The sequence below is a fragment of the Triturus cristatus genome, chromosome 5_2 (assembly GCF_964204655.1).
Source record: "Triturus cristatus chromosome 5_2, aTriCri1.1, whole genome shotgun sequence".
Lineage (NCBI taxonomy): Eukaryota > Metazoa > Chordata > Amphibia > Caudata > Salamandridae > Triturus > Triturus cristatus.
Genome location: NC_140588.1, coordinates 700,575,815 through 700,591,498, shown reverse-complemented (window position 1 = coordinate 700,591,498; position 15,684 = coordinate 700,575,815). Strand labels below are relative to the sequence as shown.

Here is a 15,684-nt window from a genome sequence, read left to right as displayed (position 1 = left end):
TCTTGGCCCCTATTGTGATAAGTGTCTGGCAGGTGTTTGACTAGCCCATCCATCTTCTTCCCATGACAGCAGTCATAAATGGAGTGTAGTTTGATCGAATCGTCAATTCTCCATTGTGAGGCAACCCACACAGCTGCCACACTCTTGCCAGCCACATTATCCTCTTGCTCTCTTTATCTGGGAAGGAGCAACCTCTGTCACCTGGGATGAGACACTTATCCTAGCGGCACGGACCAGTGAGTCAAGGGCAGGACCTGTCTCCTAATGTACACAAGGTCTATGTATGGGTCCTCTGGGGGTTCTATCCGATAATCGTCCCAGGGATCAGCTCCCTCCCTGGGTTTGATAGGCTCGCAACATGTTTTCCTGGGGTTGTAGGGGTTTGAAAACAACAGTTGATGGACAGAATGCAGAACAATGTGATACATTCACCCCAGTACAGAGATCTGGGCCTAAATCCATTGTTTTTTGCTCACCATGCCATTCCAGTTTGAACCCAGCCATATGCAAATCTTGTAGGGGTGTGTTCATTCGAGTCTGTGTGAACTGTATTTGAGATGGATGGTGATGACTGAGGAGGTGGGTGTGTGTGGGGCCAAAGAGGTAGTGGTGAAGGAAGCCTAGGGCAAGGGCAGGTGGTGAAGGACTAGTGGGTCGGTCCATCCACTTCTTAGGAGGGAACCTATTTAGATTTTGCAGAGTATGTTTATCAACAATCATATGTGCTATGAACACGGACACTTTCTTTGAGGTGTCATTTGGGAATGATACGACTTTTTAACATTACATCTCACAATGTCTACAGGGAGAAGCGAGAAGATTTATGATGGAAACAAAATACTAAATTTCTGACAACTTTTTTTGTTAAAACAGTAAAAGATGCATGACTAACAATGCAAGCACAAGCTATGCGTTGAACTTGATGGAAACATGTCTTCTAGACAAGGATTAGGGCTGTGTTAGTGATACTGAAACAAACGAAAAATATGCCAGGTTCAACTGTTGCAAGACTGCAGGACCACCATCCATAATCATCAGAAGAAGGAGTGCAAATCTCTACTCTGAATAAAAATATATATATTTATCAAAGTTTTATTTTTTTAAGATAAACACAAGGAGATGATGGACAGAGCGCTGAAACTTTTCAGACACTCACCCCCAGTCATAGATCTGGGTTGAATCCATTATTGTTCTTTAACTCACTTAGCTACCCCAGTTCAGACACCGCTATATGCAAATCAGTCTTGAACCTGTGCCTCATAGGGACAATCAAGCCCGAACTACCAAGCCATGTCTTCCCTGGACGGGAAACAGGCATCCTGAGACCGGTTTCGGGCTAACGTCACTCATCAGCCAGGCTAGCTTGAATCCAGTGGCAAAGTGAGCAAGGGACCCACGTCTGGGCATACCCTGCCGACTTAGGGCGAACAAAGCAAACACAAGGAGATGATGGACAGTGCGCTGAAACGTTTCAGACACTCACCCCCATGCCACTGGAGTCAAGCTGTCCTGGCTAATGAGGGGTGAAACCCCGAAACGGGTCCTAGGATGCTTGTTTCCAGTCCAGGGAGGACCTGGCTAGGCAGTTTGGGCTGGACTGTTCCCATGAGGCACAGGGTCAAGACTGAATTGCATATGGCTGGGTTCAAACTGGAATGGCATGGTGAGCAAAAATATAAGATGGATTTAGGCCCAGGTCTCTGTACTGGGGTGAATGTATGACATTGTTCTGCATTCTGTCCATCAACTTTTCTTTTTGCATTTGTCACCCCGAATGGGACAGGTATGCCCAGACGTGGGTCCCGTGCTCTTCATGCCACTGGAGTCAAGCTATCCTGGCTGATGAGGGGTGAAACCCCAAACCGGTCCTAGGATGCTTGTTTCCAGTCCAGGGAGGACCTGGCTTGGCAGTTTGGGCTGGACTGTTCCCATCAGGCACAGGGTCAAGACTTATTTGCATATGGCTGGGTCCATACTGGAAGGGCATGGTGAGCAACGATGGATTTAGGCCCAGATCTCTGGGTGAATGTATGGCATTGGTCTGCATTCGGTCCATCAACTGTCCTGTTTGCAGTTTAAGATAGTCATTCATTCACATGAATAGCTCTCTGAGTTCATGTCAAAAGAGAACATGCAACTCCGCATCTCTAGAAATATATGTAAAGAATAGATCTACAAGCATCGATCCATATAGTCCAAGACCATATCTACATGCATACACATACAAGTAGTCATGCACAGCTATCCAAAAAGATTACATTTTGAAAAATGGTATTGCTGTACACAAATTAGAGAAGGTGCTCTTGAAAAAACAGTCATATTTAATAGGGAAACTAACTCCAAGAAGCTAATAAAAATGATAATGTCCTTAGATTTAACAGATGTGAACATAAACTAGCAATCTAGCAACTGAAAGACTGACAACTCACTTATTCAAGTCCATGAATGGTAAGAAATGTGCCCACAGCAGTTCTAACTGCTATGAAATTGCAAACAAAACTAGTCTTTCAGAATCCATTCACCAGCTAACCCTTCAGCTGGCTTCTTGAAAAATGTTAGAAGAAATTAATGGAAATAAAAATAATGGCCCATGCAAACATTTATGACATGGCAGTGGACCAAATGCATCCACTGCATATTTTTACCAATTAGTCGATTCCCATGATCGGTCATTGAAATCTTCACTAAATCTGGACAAGGCAAAGGCGATCTAACAAATATTGCAGGAGCTCAGACTTCCATGTAGACGAATGGGATGTGTCTCTTTGCAAGAATTCAAATGTTTGAAAAAAAGATAGCATGATCTTTTAAAAGGAATTGTGTGAGATGGAATTATTGATAAGGAATGAATCAGCCACTCCCAAAGGTCCTGACCTCAGTCTCACAAACACATAAGGATCTACAAACATAATACATATTTTTTTAAATAACCATAGAAACTACAAAAAGGAAGAATTACAAGTCTACTGGAAAAATACCAGTATATTTTTCATGTATTAAATCCTATGTGATTAGTTAAAAACAATTTCCAAGAACTGAGAATTGGCCAAAAGAGAGGAAAGAAAATTAGAAAGTCCCAATTTGATAGGACTGCTATCAAGGGAAATGAAAACATTCTAAGTGAAAACATTTGCAATTATACATTAACAGCAGAAAATAGACGCCTCCTTTTATGTTAATCGAAAGGACGCATAATATTTAATTATACAGCATACTATTTTCTTATTTTATATGGTTGGACACCTCCATGTTTTGAGAAGGAACTTGTGGCTGTTTTGGTAACAGCCAGGTTTTTAGACTATCCCATGTCCTGAACAACTACAAATGTGGATATTTGATGCTATGTAGAATAGCTAACCACTCAAGTTGCAGACTTAAACAACTTAAAGAAGCTGTCCATTAAAAACAATATAAAAGCCATTTATTGTCTCAACAACCTCACTGACACCCATAAAAAATGTATAATGTGAATGACCTTTGCTTATTCTTAGCTGATAAACCATATAAGGTTAGGGTATAAATACAACCTCAAAAATAGCAAAGAAAATGTGTTCCTGGTCTCCTGGCACTTAAGAAACATGGCTCTAAGGCATCCTTTGAAGTGAGCTGCTTGTTCACGTTATCGAGAGATGTCCCTATGGAAAATACATTTAAGATGACCCGGTCCCCGGGGGGGGGGGGGGCGTGGCTAGCCGCATAAAATGGCGAGCGCAATCCGGTGAGGCTCTGGATCTCGGGGGAGCTATCCTGTGGTTTGCAGACTTGGGGGCGGATAACATTGCCCAAACAGCGGGAGGGCTGCCACCGCGGCACCTGGAGGAGATCTGGAGCTCCCTGAGCACTCGGGAGGCGCTGGGACGGTCGGCCGCCGCATCGGGCGGAATCTGTGTGAATCGCGGCCTGCTCGGGGAGTGCATTGAAGGCGGAGGGCCATGCTCTGCATCCTGAGCGCTTTACGGACAACCGCGGCCCTCTGCGATTCTGCCCGCCAAACCACTGGAGCCAGCATTACAGAAGGGCCGAGCTGGAGGGTGCGACGGCAGGACCGGCTCACCGGCGCGGCGCTGCTTGTGGGGGAGGACAACTGCCAGCAAGACGTTGAGGTGGTGCTCTGCGGCTGGCCCTGAGGCGGCGGGGGAGCTGTTGGTACAGGGGGTCTGCGGGGTGATGGTATGCTGAGTGGAGGCCCGTAATACCCTGGGACTGCCCCTGCAAGGCGAAGTGACGGGCCGAATGCAGTGGAGGGCGCCCAATCATATCGAGAAGCACTGAGCACCTCCCCCCCATTGCTGCACGGTCCCCACTGGGTTGCGGGGACAGAGTCGGCCGGGGGGCCCCAACAGGAAGAAACCCCCCCCTCCTCTCCTACTGGATACAGTGCCCGCCCAATGTGTGGGGGCTACGAGGACAGCGTCGTCAAGGGGCCATAAACTTGCCCAATACACCAACCTGTGCATGCTGCAGCTAGACTCTGCGAAGGTACTACCGTGTCCTATAAGTTGGCAAGGACGGAATGGTGTTGGCCCAAATCAGCGGAGGGAGGGGTCTGAATCCTCCTGAGGGTGCTGGATGCGAGTGGGTAGACTGGTGGAGTACTGCGGACCGCTTTTGGGTGTGGCTGCACATAGGGGGTCGCTTGCCTGAATGGCTCCCTAGACCACTGGGCCTACCAATATCTTCCGCTGAGTCTACCAAGCTCGGAGACACACTGTGTACGACGAGCAGCAGGCTTCCACTTTCATTTGCTGAGAATCCCCTGGCAGGTTGTGACATCGGATTGGGGCTACGTGGACCCGTGTCTTATTTACGGTTGTCGCCCTCCAGGTGCTGACGACACCCATTGCTTCTTGACAATCATCATGGGACGACTTAAAGGGAAGGTGCAAGACGTTCCCATGACTGCAGGGGTGCCCCCTGAAATGAACGGGGCTACGACTAGGCCCCCATCGACTGGTACCTCCTCCTCCGAGTTGGGAACACTTCCCCCGGACAAGCTTGACTTGATTTTGAAGGAGGTCAGAGATTGAAGTAGAGTGATAGAACAGCAAATTGGGTCGCTCACGACTGGCCTCAATCTCCTCCGAGCAGACCATGGGAAACTCGCCGATACAGTCCAAGATCAGAAGAAAACACTGTCCACCCTCGAACCTAAACTAGCGGAACATTATACACAAATAACACAGTTACAGCAACAGGTGGCAGGATTGCAGGAATGAGTGGAGGATGCAGAGGGAAGAAATCGACGCAATAATATAAGCGTGATTGGTCTCCCGGAACGCAACGAAGGTACTAAACCGGCAGACTATATGGAAACCTGGTTCCGAGACTATGTGGCCCAAGATGGTCTCTCTCAGTACTTCTGCGTCGAAGGAGCACACAGGATTCCTACTGGACCGCCAAGCCTGGGAGCGCCCCCCCAGACCGCTAATTGTGAAAATACTTAATTACAGAGATCGAGATGTACTCCTGCAAAAGGCAAACAACAAATCCAATTCGAAAATCAGAAGATCTCGCTTTACCCTGACTAAACTATGCTAGTACAACGCCAGCGGGCCTCCTATCAAGCAGTTAAGAAGAAATTGCGGGATGCCCAGCTCAAATATGCGCTCCTCTTCCCGGCACGATCGAAAATTATCCACCACTGGAAAACTTATTTCTTCAACAGCCCATCGGACGCGGAGGAATGGCTGGAGGTGATGGACTTGAAACCCAGCCAAGACAGACAATCCGCCTCATCACGGCGTGGACTCACGCAATCACAGAAAAGTGGTATGCTGTGCCGCGCGACTGGCAAATCCGGCTCCGGGATGGTGGGCCCAACATGTGATCAGAGGTTGACGGGTAGAGCGGAGGCGCTGGCATTAGCTGGATCCTTCAGGGAAGACTCCGCCAAGATCCTATCAGACTTAGAAGACAGTAATACCGTCCATTCGGACTCTGAACATAGTATCACCCTATTCCCCTCTGTTACACTCCAAACTGGGGATGGTCTGATAGATAGTTAACAACACCCACTATGTCGTCTCGTCGGAACAAGATGGAAAGAACCATGAACAAACTGTGGCAGGACTATAAAGCGGATGTGTATCATTTTGAATTTAGTCCTTTTATGTTATGCGCTGAAAGTTTGAGCTTCACATGAGACTAAGGCTTGTCATGAGGTATTGCTCCCCCCCAATGTTGTGTAACCGGAACCTACCTGGCTTGATAATGATAATCGATCCTCAGGTAGGATGGAGACCACCGCTAACAGGTACACCACCAGGGTTTTTTGTTTTTTTACCCCCCCTACTAGGCGACAACGTGTATTCATTGATAACTCATTTTATTCCCCCCCCCCCCCCCCCGAGTTCTGTCGAGCTACTGGAGCTCGATCATTGACCGCTACTGTCATGGCTGGTGGCGACGACCCCCCACACTGAATATGCACCACAGTATTGTATATAAATGTTGTTGTTAATTGTTTGGCCCAGCACTGTTTCACGGCTGTGCCGAGTATTGTTGGTTTGATGGGGAAAGGGTACTCCTGGTCTGCAAGCATTATTAGGCTCCGAGTTGAGGGGAGTCCTGTCCACTTTGCACATTTATGCCCAATAGCCCTACTACGTTGGGTTCTTATAACCTGTTGACCTGGAATGTACGTGGCCTGGGGGCAGTCCATAAAAGGCATCGCGTCCATGCTTATTTACTCAGGCGGAAGGCTCATATTGTTTTCCTTCAAGAATCGCACCTCACTGCCTCTGAAGCCTTGAAGACTCGCAAAAAATGGTGGGGGCACGTATTCTCCACCGACTACTCTGCTTTCGCACGTGGGGCGGCAATATGGATTTGTCATGGGGTCCCCCATTATGGAATTAGATCGCCACGTAGATGATCAAGGCAGGTACATTCTACTGAAGTGTACATTAGATGGGCTACCAGTGGTATTGGGGAGCATCTATGCCCCAAACTTTGATCAGGATACATTTTTCCAACGGTTGAGCATGGCCCTAGTAGGGTGGGACACATTTCCCTGGCTTATGGGTGAGGTTTGCAACACGGTTCTTGATGTGGACTTATATAGATCACATCCACCACTACATGGCGCTGGCACACACAAACAAGCTGATCTCCTTACCACCTGGTTGAGTGGTTGGGGATTGACGGATATCTGGCGATTCTTACACCCTACACATAGGGAATACTCCTTTTATTCACCGGTCCACCAACTCCACACCAGGATTGACAGGTTTTTAGGGTCCTGTACACTAACCACACAAATGCACCACTCCACCTATTTAGCCAAGACCTTCTCTGACCATAACCCCTTGGAAATCACACTCACGTGGGGTAGGGTCCCCACCCCAGTCCCCACTTGGAAATTATGGCCTCAGCTACTGGAAGATACCCTGTTCTGTGCAACTCTATCCACGACCATCTCGAATTATTTCTCGGAAAACTGGAACACAGCCTCCTCGAATCTCATTGACTGGGACGCGCTCAATGTAGTAGCGCGGGGTTCAGTAATTAGGGCTACTGTTGGGGCTAGACAGGAAGCACAAACGTCTCCTTGAGATAGAAGCTCGGATGACGGATCTAGAGCAGGGGGCTATGTCGGATCCAGACAAACGGGAACCCTTGCAGGAAGCCCATATTCAACACGCGGAGGTACTAGAAGATCTCCGAGTCATAGATTATCGGGCCTTCACACAGCGGAAACATATTGAGGCCGACAAGTCTGGCACATTGCTGGCTCGGATTCTGAGGGACACCCCGGAACTGCTTATGATCACCAGTATTATGGCCCCTGCTGGGAATATGGTACATACACAAAATGAGATTAATGAGACCTTTTGCAGCTACCTTGGTGGACTCTATGCGGCCCCCACACACAATGATGACACGCTGTTAGAGGACTTCCTCAAAGACTTGCCATTTCCCACCGTCACAGACGACGCAAAAGAAGAACTCTCTGACCCCATTACATAATTGGAAATAAGAGCGGCAATTAAAGGTCTCAACCAGAATAAATCTCCCGGGCTGGACGGCTTGCCCATAGAATTTTATGAAACCTACTCTGACATTCTAGTTCCAAAACTGGAAGAATTATGTAGGACGGCCCTAGAAATTGGTCATCTACCGCACTCTACCATGCAAGCTCTGGTCATTCCCCTCCTTAAACCGGGACTGATGGCACTGATTTATCTGGTTACCGGCCTTTATCGCTCCTAGCGACCAAATACAAGATTCTTAGTAAGGCTTTGGCCAACCGCATCATACCCGCCCTAAATGCCCTTATACACAGGGGCCAATGCGGATTCCTCCCGGCCTCGTAGTACTTCACTGAACACCAGACGACTACGCCATGTCATGGCGTAGTCGTCTGGTTGCGTTAATGCGGGCTGCATAGCGTTAGATCTTCGGCAGGCCTTCGACTCCATAACTTGGGAATATATGTTTACAGCCTTGGGTCGGTTCGGACTCCCTCCGGGGTACCTCCGCTGGATACGTCTACTCTACACTAATCCCAAGGCCAGAGCATGTACGGAAAGCATATCTCTCGTGAATACAACATATATAGGGGCACACGACAAGGATGCCCTCTTTCCCCTATTCTGTTTGTCTTGGTGCTAGAACCCTTAGAGATAGCACTGCGGCAATCGGCCGACAGACTGGGTATTCCGCTGGACGGTACCAAGCACTTAATTTCAATTTATGCGGATGACATTTTTATTTACTTATGCAATTTGTCAGCCAGTGCGGAACCCCTTCCCAGTATATTCTCAGCCTTCGAGAGGGTCTTGGGGCTTTCGATTAATGAAGGTAAGTCAAATGCCTTTTACTTCAAGGAAGGACCGCGTCCAGACACGCTCCCATTTGGCACTTATAGTTTGCCGATTGCGCACGACACCTTTAAATACCTAGGGATCCGAGTATATAGGACCCACTCTGATCAACTTGACGGCAACTTAATGAGAGCAATCACTGCCATACGTTCAAGTATATCTTTTTGGACCTCCCTCCCATTATCGGCGATGGGACGGATTGCCATTTCCAAAATGGTGATGCTTTCCCGTCTCCTGTACTTTTTGGTAAATCTTTCTTTGTTCTTTATTTTCCAATGGAACATCCTAGTCACAGCCAACACGTGTTTCGTCGTGTCGGGACAGTAATCCCACGACTTCCTCAAGGCTGTGCAAATAAAACAACAATAAATGCCACATGGCATCACAAGCTTCTAAAAAAGAGGGGTCATTCAACAGTATCGTACAATCGTTATAAGCCGATATGAGAGCGAGTCGAGAAATTAAGGTCGTGTAAGGTATACATTACAAGTCATAGATGTCTTGAATAAAAAAGGGGTTTGAAGTGCGGTGAAGCAATATACAAAAACATATGAATAAGAATCCATTATAGTCCGAAAGTGAAGAAATATAAAGAGCAGGTATTTACAATTATTAATTTGAAGAGAAGTGTACCAACGTGAAATGAGATCAACAATTAGTAGGTATCTAGTAAGAGTAAGGACCAAAAGGGATGGAGAGAAAGGGATAAGGACGTGAGAGAACAACGTGACCTGATCCCGCCTAGTCAGATACTAAGTTGTCGTGATTAGCGAGACTAAAGTGACGAGGTGAGTGACAAAACAGCATGCCAACCATAGTGGATCCACTTAAAGCGAGGCCAATGGCCAAACATAGTTACCTATTTTCTATCCAATAAGATCTCTATTGTAAGAAAACACAATATAGGGACAAATGCGTTAGTGCTCATGTCCACACGGTGTTATTGATTCTCTTTTAATAAGTATGTACAAACCAGACCTACTTATTATGTGGTTAAAATTCCAGACCACATGGGGGTCAAATCCAGGATGGGGACAGTCAAATTCTACGGTCTCTTAATCCACGTGGCGTGCGTGTAGCGCTAAGCTGTAAGTAATAAATGTGCCAATAAGTAATAATAAATAGTTATAGACTAACGGGTAGAAACGTGGCCACCTACTATTATTATAATTAAACCGGCTAGGTTTTGGGAACTATTCCCAAGGCTATCGTTATATCTCACAGTAAATAAATATTGAGAATCATTTAGCTGTCATGAGCTCAAAGTCACAAGTGAATTACTCATATTTATGTGCTACTGGGTCCTGAATCTACCAATGTATCTTATATTCACTGGCTACAATCACAGTTAACCATATCCCTAACAATATAGGCGTTAACCATGCTACATTCTGACAGTGAACTTTCTTACCCAACTTTCCAGTCGGTATCTCGTTATCTTAGTTCTCCCATCTGAATTTCCTTTGAAGCGCCAACGTACCTATGACCGATACCACATATTCTTACTATTACGCATGCCAACTGCAATGGTCATCCTTTTTGGTGGCGGGTAGGAACCTACAGGAAATTGGATATGGCCCCAGGGACTTAGAAAGCGGGACACTCCACAGACTCCTACTTCCTAAAGTCAAACTCCCGCCACAGGGTCCCCCCTTGCTGACAACTGCCCTTCAATGCTGGAAGAAGGCAATACAATATTCATTGGGGGCAGTCCCATATGCAAGTAATATCCCATTATTAGGCTTGCCACTCCCTGGTGGGAGACTAACACAGGCGAGACTACACGACTGGATGGAGGTGGGAGTGGAAGAGGTGGGATCACTCTTTGGGGATGGCATCCTTCTGAACCATGATAGGTTTGTGCAGGCCACAGGCGCAACAGATCGCCACTATCTATTGTATGCTGCTGTCGCACATTATAATAAAGAAACATGGGCACCTCAGCGCACTGAACCACCTCAACACGAACTCGTTCACCTGCTTTATTACATGGGGAGGGGAGGTCACCTAGTGAAATGGTTGTATACTGGCATTAGGGCGCAGGTCTCTATTACACTCACTGCTCTCCGGGCAAAATGGGTGGACGACACAGGCATGGCCATAACTGACAAAGCATGGATGAGTATTTTGGAGCATCCCAAACGGGTGTCCCGGAATGCCCGCCTTAAATTCATAGACCTGCTGCCTCACGTTTAAAGCCCTAAACGGCTTGGGCCCTAAATACTTGGCCAATAAATTAATCAACAAAAACCCGATTTTAAATCTACGCTCCAAGGCCTTGGAATTCTTGAAAACACCCAGAATCCGGCGGGCCCGCACAGGGGCTAAGTCGTTTTCTTGTCTGGCGCCACGATACTGGAATCTGTTGCCAATGGACATTCGGAAATGCTCATCCTTTACTACTTTCAAGAAAAAATTGAAAACCTTGCTATTTCTTGCTCCATAAGGATAATAAAGAACTACCTCCTCCCCGGCTTCCCCATCCTCAGAATTGAACAAAGCAAGCGCTGAGATGCCCCCGGGTGATTCACGCGCTATATAAAATTCCATAACATAACATAACATACAAACTATGGTGTTACATAGGTCATATCTAACCCAGAGGAGGATCCAACGTATGTTCCATGAGGCCCAGAATAGTTGCCCTCGAAGTAGGGCTGAGGAAGCGGGATTCCTTCATATGTTGTGGGTTTGTCCCCGCCTCTGCACTTATTGGGGCGAAATCCGGAGGGCACTTGGGGAGACCACACAGTTAACGATTCATGGCAATGCTAATGTTTGCTGGGGCTGCGCAAACGTAATACCGCCCTTAAGGTCCAGTTACGATTTCTTGATATTGCTCTCATCTTAGGAATACGAGGGATCACCATGAGATGGAAATCTCCCCGCTGCACTCCATTATCATCATGGCAGGATGATGTGATACGATGGTGTGGGGCCGAGAGTGCGGCTATTAGACGTGAGGAGGCGAGAGGGCTCAGAAAACACCCGATCTCCCTAGACTGGGACCGCATGCTAGAAGAGTTTCGACATTTAGACCTTACACCTGGCCCCGTCACACCTACCCCATAGTACTCCCATAAGGCACCAACATACGCGACGCCAATTAATTGAGGTTATCTTGCCGCCCAGACACTGCGGCACAGACAACAGGAACCAAGAGATCCTAGATAGAGGCATAGTAATGGGCCATAAGACACAATACCGAGACGCAGAACAGGAGGGGGGGGGGGGGGAGGGTATGGGGTGGTTATGAAAAAGTAATACTTCAAATTGCATTCCACTTGTAACTGTCATAGGTAATACTTACGTAGTATTCTAGCAAACATTATTGGCCGGACATATGTCCAGACTACATCCTGTTGACTTATGAGGCGCACTCCATTGTATATCCATTTATGATAAGAATGTGTTTAACGGAGATGTTTTGTTTCCGATGTACCGTTCATTGGTGTGCAATAAAGTTTGTTAAAAAAAAAAATAATAATAATAATGACCTGGTCCTCTATCATAATAGACATACATCACTTTTGATTTATACTCCCAAAGTGTGTTTGATGTGAATATACTATCTTTCAAGTCTTTAGTCAATGGACCTCTGAATCTTCAATAACCACTCGACTAGGGCACCCATCAAATGGAAGCATAACATAACTGGGGGTAAAAGAGCAATCAAGACAAGACACTCATAATAAAAACTGTTCTGTAAAAAAAAAAAAGAAACAAAAACTGCCAGCTTAGCGGTATTTTTGCCTGTTGCCATTTGGTCTGTCTAATACATGACTGAAGAAGCACTTAAGGCAACAGTAGGCATAAAGGAGTGAACCCTAGTGTTGAACAAATTGTTTAAAAATGGAGTAGACTGCTATTATGCAGCATGGATGCCACTAATTAATCGATCTCGTCATGGTGACCATTGAATGGAAGGACCTCTTGAGAGCATTGGTGATGTTGAAACCCTCATCTAGATGTTGAGGGCCTCACAAGAAGGATAAAACTAATCCAATTTCAAGGGCATTACCATGACATTGAGGCGTCCCCCCTGACATTGAGGGTGCTACCGAATTGTGAGAAGACGCTTCGAAGGGACCATTCAAGAGGTATAAGAGGATGGGTCACAGGGCCTCAGGTGGAAGCACATCATTATGGCCCCTTTACTGTCCTGATTCATATGCTGGTTGAAGAACCAAGTGATTCTACAAGGTCACCCCCAATCTACCCACCACAAGAGGGGCAGAAACTCCACTGGGCACCAGGGACAAAAATAATTTTAAAAAAAAGAATGAATGAAGTGAGGGGCAGTCTACTTCCCTCCAGAGTTCACAGTCTTTCTGCTCTCCAGGAGCAACAGGCTGATAGTGGTAAAGAAGATAGCAGAAAGCACAGCAGATAGAAGTGGACATATTACAGAAAGTGTCCACTCGATCGGGCACAGTGTATTGCTTTACCCAGGGCGAGCTGATGTAATCACTATAGAAAATGAAAGTAGAAGGAGCTGTGCGGCTCCTACGTCTTTCACTGTGTTTAGTGCTCTGAACACTGCTCAGCCCCCGAACACCTTGCATAACAGGAGAGGTACCATTGTAAAAAGGGGCAACACCCAGGCATAGATATTTGTCCTGAAAATATGCCTGAAAAAAAACATTACTTCTCTTTTCATGGGTGGTGGCTGCAACATTTCAGCCCAGGGTGGTTTGAAACCTAACACTGAATATTTCTGAAACCTAGAAACCCAGGAAAATCAATTTTACGAGGCTTGCACAGACCCAAACATGTTTTCTCATCCTTGTCCTGCAAAACGTTCACAATATGCCCGAGAACAACAAGTGATCTTTTTCTTTCCACAGAAAATGTCTGCCCATGCTCGGTTGGCACCCAACACAGGGCATTTCTGAAACTTAGAGAACCAGAGGAAAAAAATGGTGGTATGGCCTGTGTGGATTTCAACCAGTTTTTTTTTTACCCAGAATGCCTCATGAATGTCAACATATGGATCATAAACAAAATACGTTTTTCCATATTTATGTGACCGCTATCTTGGGTACTTCAAGTCAAAAGTCAAAGTCTTACCTCCTTGCATTCCCACACTTCTCCTAAGAAAAAAGAATCACCATGCATGTGGGTGGCCATACCAGGTGCTATACTAACAGACCAAATCTGTAAGCATGTGAAGACCACATTGACACTACATGGACTTCGCATTGGTCCAAGTTCTGTCCTGTTTCTGTCACAGGCTATAAGCCCTCCCACAAAAGTGGAGTAATGTTTGAATGAGAGAAGTGTGGGAACACTGGGTGGTAGAACTTGTCAGAAAGGTGAGAAAATTATGTAACTTGAGCAAAAGTTGAGGTATTCAGGTCATTCTCGGTAAGCAAAATTAGCGTGATCCATGCATGCCGCACAACCCGGAACTCACACTGGTGTCTACTTTCACAAATACATACAGCAGGCAAATCCTCACATCCCATTATGACTGAAATTCAATTGAACATTCTTGATGTTTCCATGTTGCATTTTGGGAACGTTATTGTTACGGGCGATATACCCATCCACACAAGATGAGTACTGTTTATAGCTTGACAAGGATGGGAATGTTGAATGTTTCTTTAGAATTCTTTTTTCTGGTTCTGCCTCCCAATGTAGGTAATTTCCAGTAGGACAGAAACAGCAGTATGATAATCTATAATTGGACACGCATTCCTAGTGGCAACAGCAAGCAACCCTAAATGTTGCCTTACCCTCCTTTCTTTGAGGCAGAGAAAAAGGAAGGATCTGTTTAAGAAATTCATGAGATGCAGTCATTGTCTTAGATCTGGCCTAGAGACAGCTTCGGTCAGCTGTTGCTTCAGCCTCATGTCATCAAAAACATTGCTAAATAAAAACGCACACACATATACATACACATAGGGGATTTTTGGTCAGCCTTTGTCATTCAGTAATCTGTTCACCAGCCATTCTAATTTTGCTTCCAACACCACAGAACACAATGAAATCGGTCTGCCCACTCCAGCCATTTGCTCGCTTGCATTGATGGACTGTATTTTACCTGACTACATTTGGGCACACAGCTAAAATTAGGCATACTTCATTGCCACTACTCGTCGCCAATACTTTACAATGGCACTAGTTTTTTTAATTGTAATTTTTATACTTTTTATTTTTATTGTTTTTTCAGTTATTCTTGCATATTTAGACTATGTATTCAGGTGACTGTAATTCAAAGCCGATTGCACATTTTCTTTGTGGAAAAGAAGAATCATGTTTTGCTGTGACATACATAGAAACGGAAAAAAATAGGACTTCTGTACTTGTTTAAAGTACACAAACCTGTTAAGAGCCACTTGTACTTTTCTTTTAAAATTATAGACAATGATTTTTTATTTTAAATATTTATTGTAAATATATAGCACCCAGGCTTAGACAGCTACAAGTTTTTCTTGTTACGCCATATGTTTGCCATAAAAGAAAATAACAGTGGTAGCACCTTGCAAAACCAGACACACTGATTTTTCTAATGCTCATTTTTTTGTAATGGAGAAACCAACCTCTAACCGTTCCTTTAAATAAATGCTGCTACTATATTAGCACAAATCCAGAGTAATAAAAGTTTCTGGTTTCCGCTGCCATACTGAAGTCTGACTGAGGCACAAATGGACAGCTATTTGTAGTCCAGGATCTCAAGACAGAAGCCAGACTGCCACTTATTTGCACATTCTAACCGAACAAAAATAGAAAATAATGGTACTGTCCGGTTCAGCTAAATTTATACTCTCGGAGTTGGTAGATACACAAACCTAAGCACCTCATTTTAGGAGAACAAACACTTTATCTGACCCACAAACATGTTCTTGTATGAGAA

General features: G+C 45.5%; 1 protein-coding gene across 15 annotated transcripts in view; it reads right to left on the bottom strand.

Moving 5' to 3' along the window:
- The window catches only part of BCORL1 (BCL6 corepressor like 1), a 1,042,621-nt gene that overhangs the window by 458,518 nt on the left and 568,419 nt on the right, over positions 1 to 15,684 (bottom strand). The window lies entirely within an intron of this gene.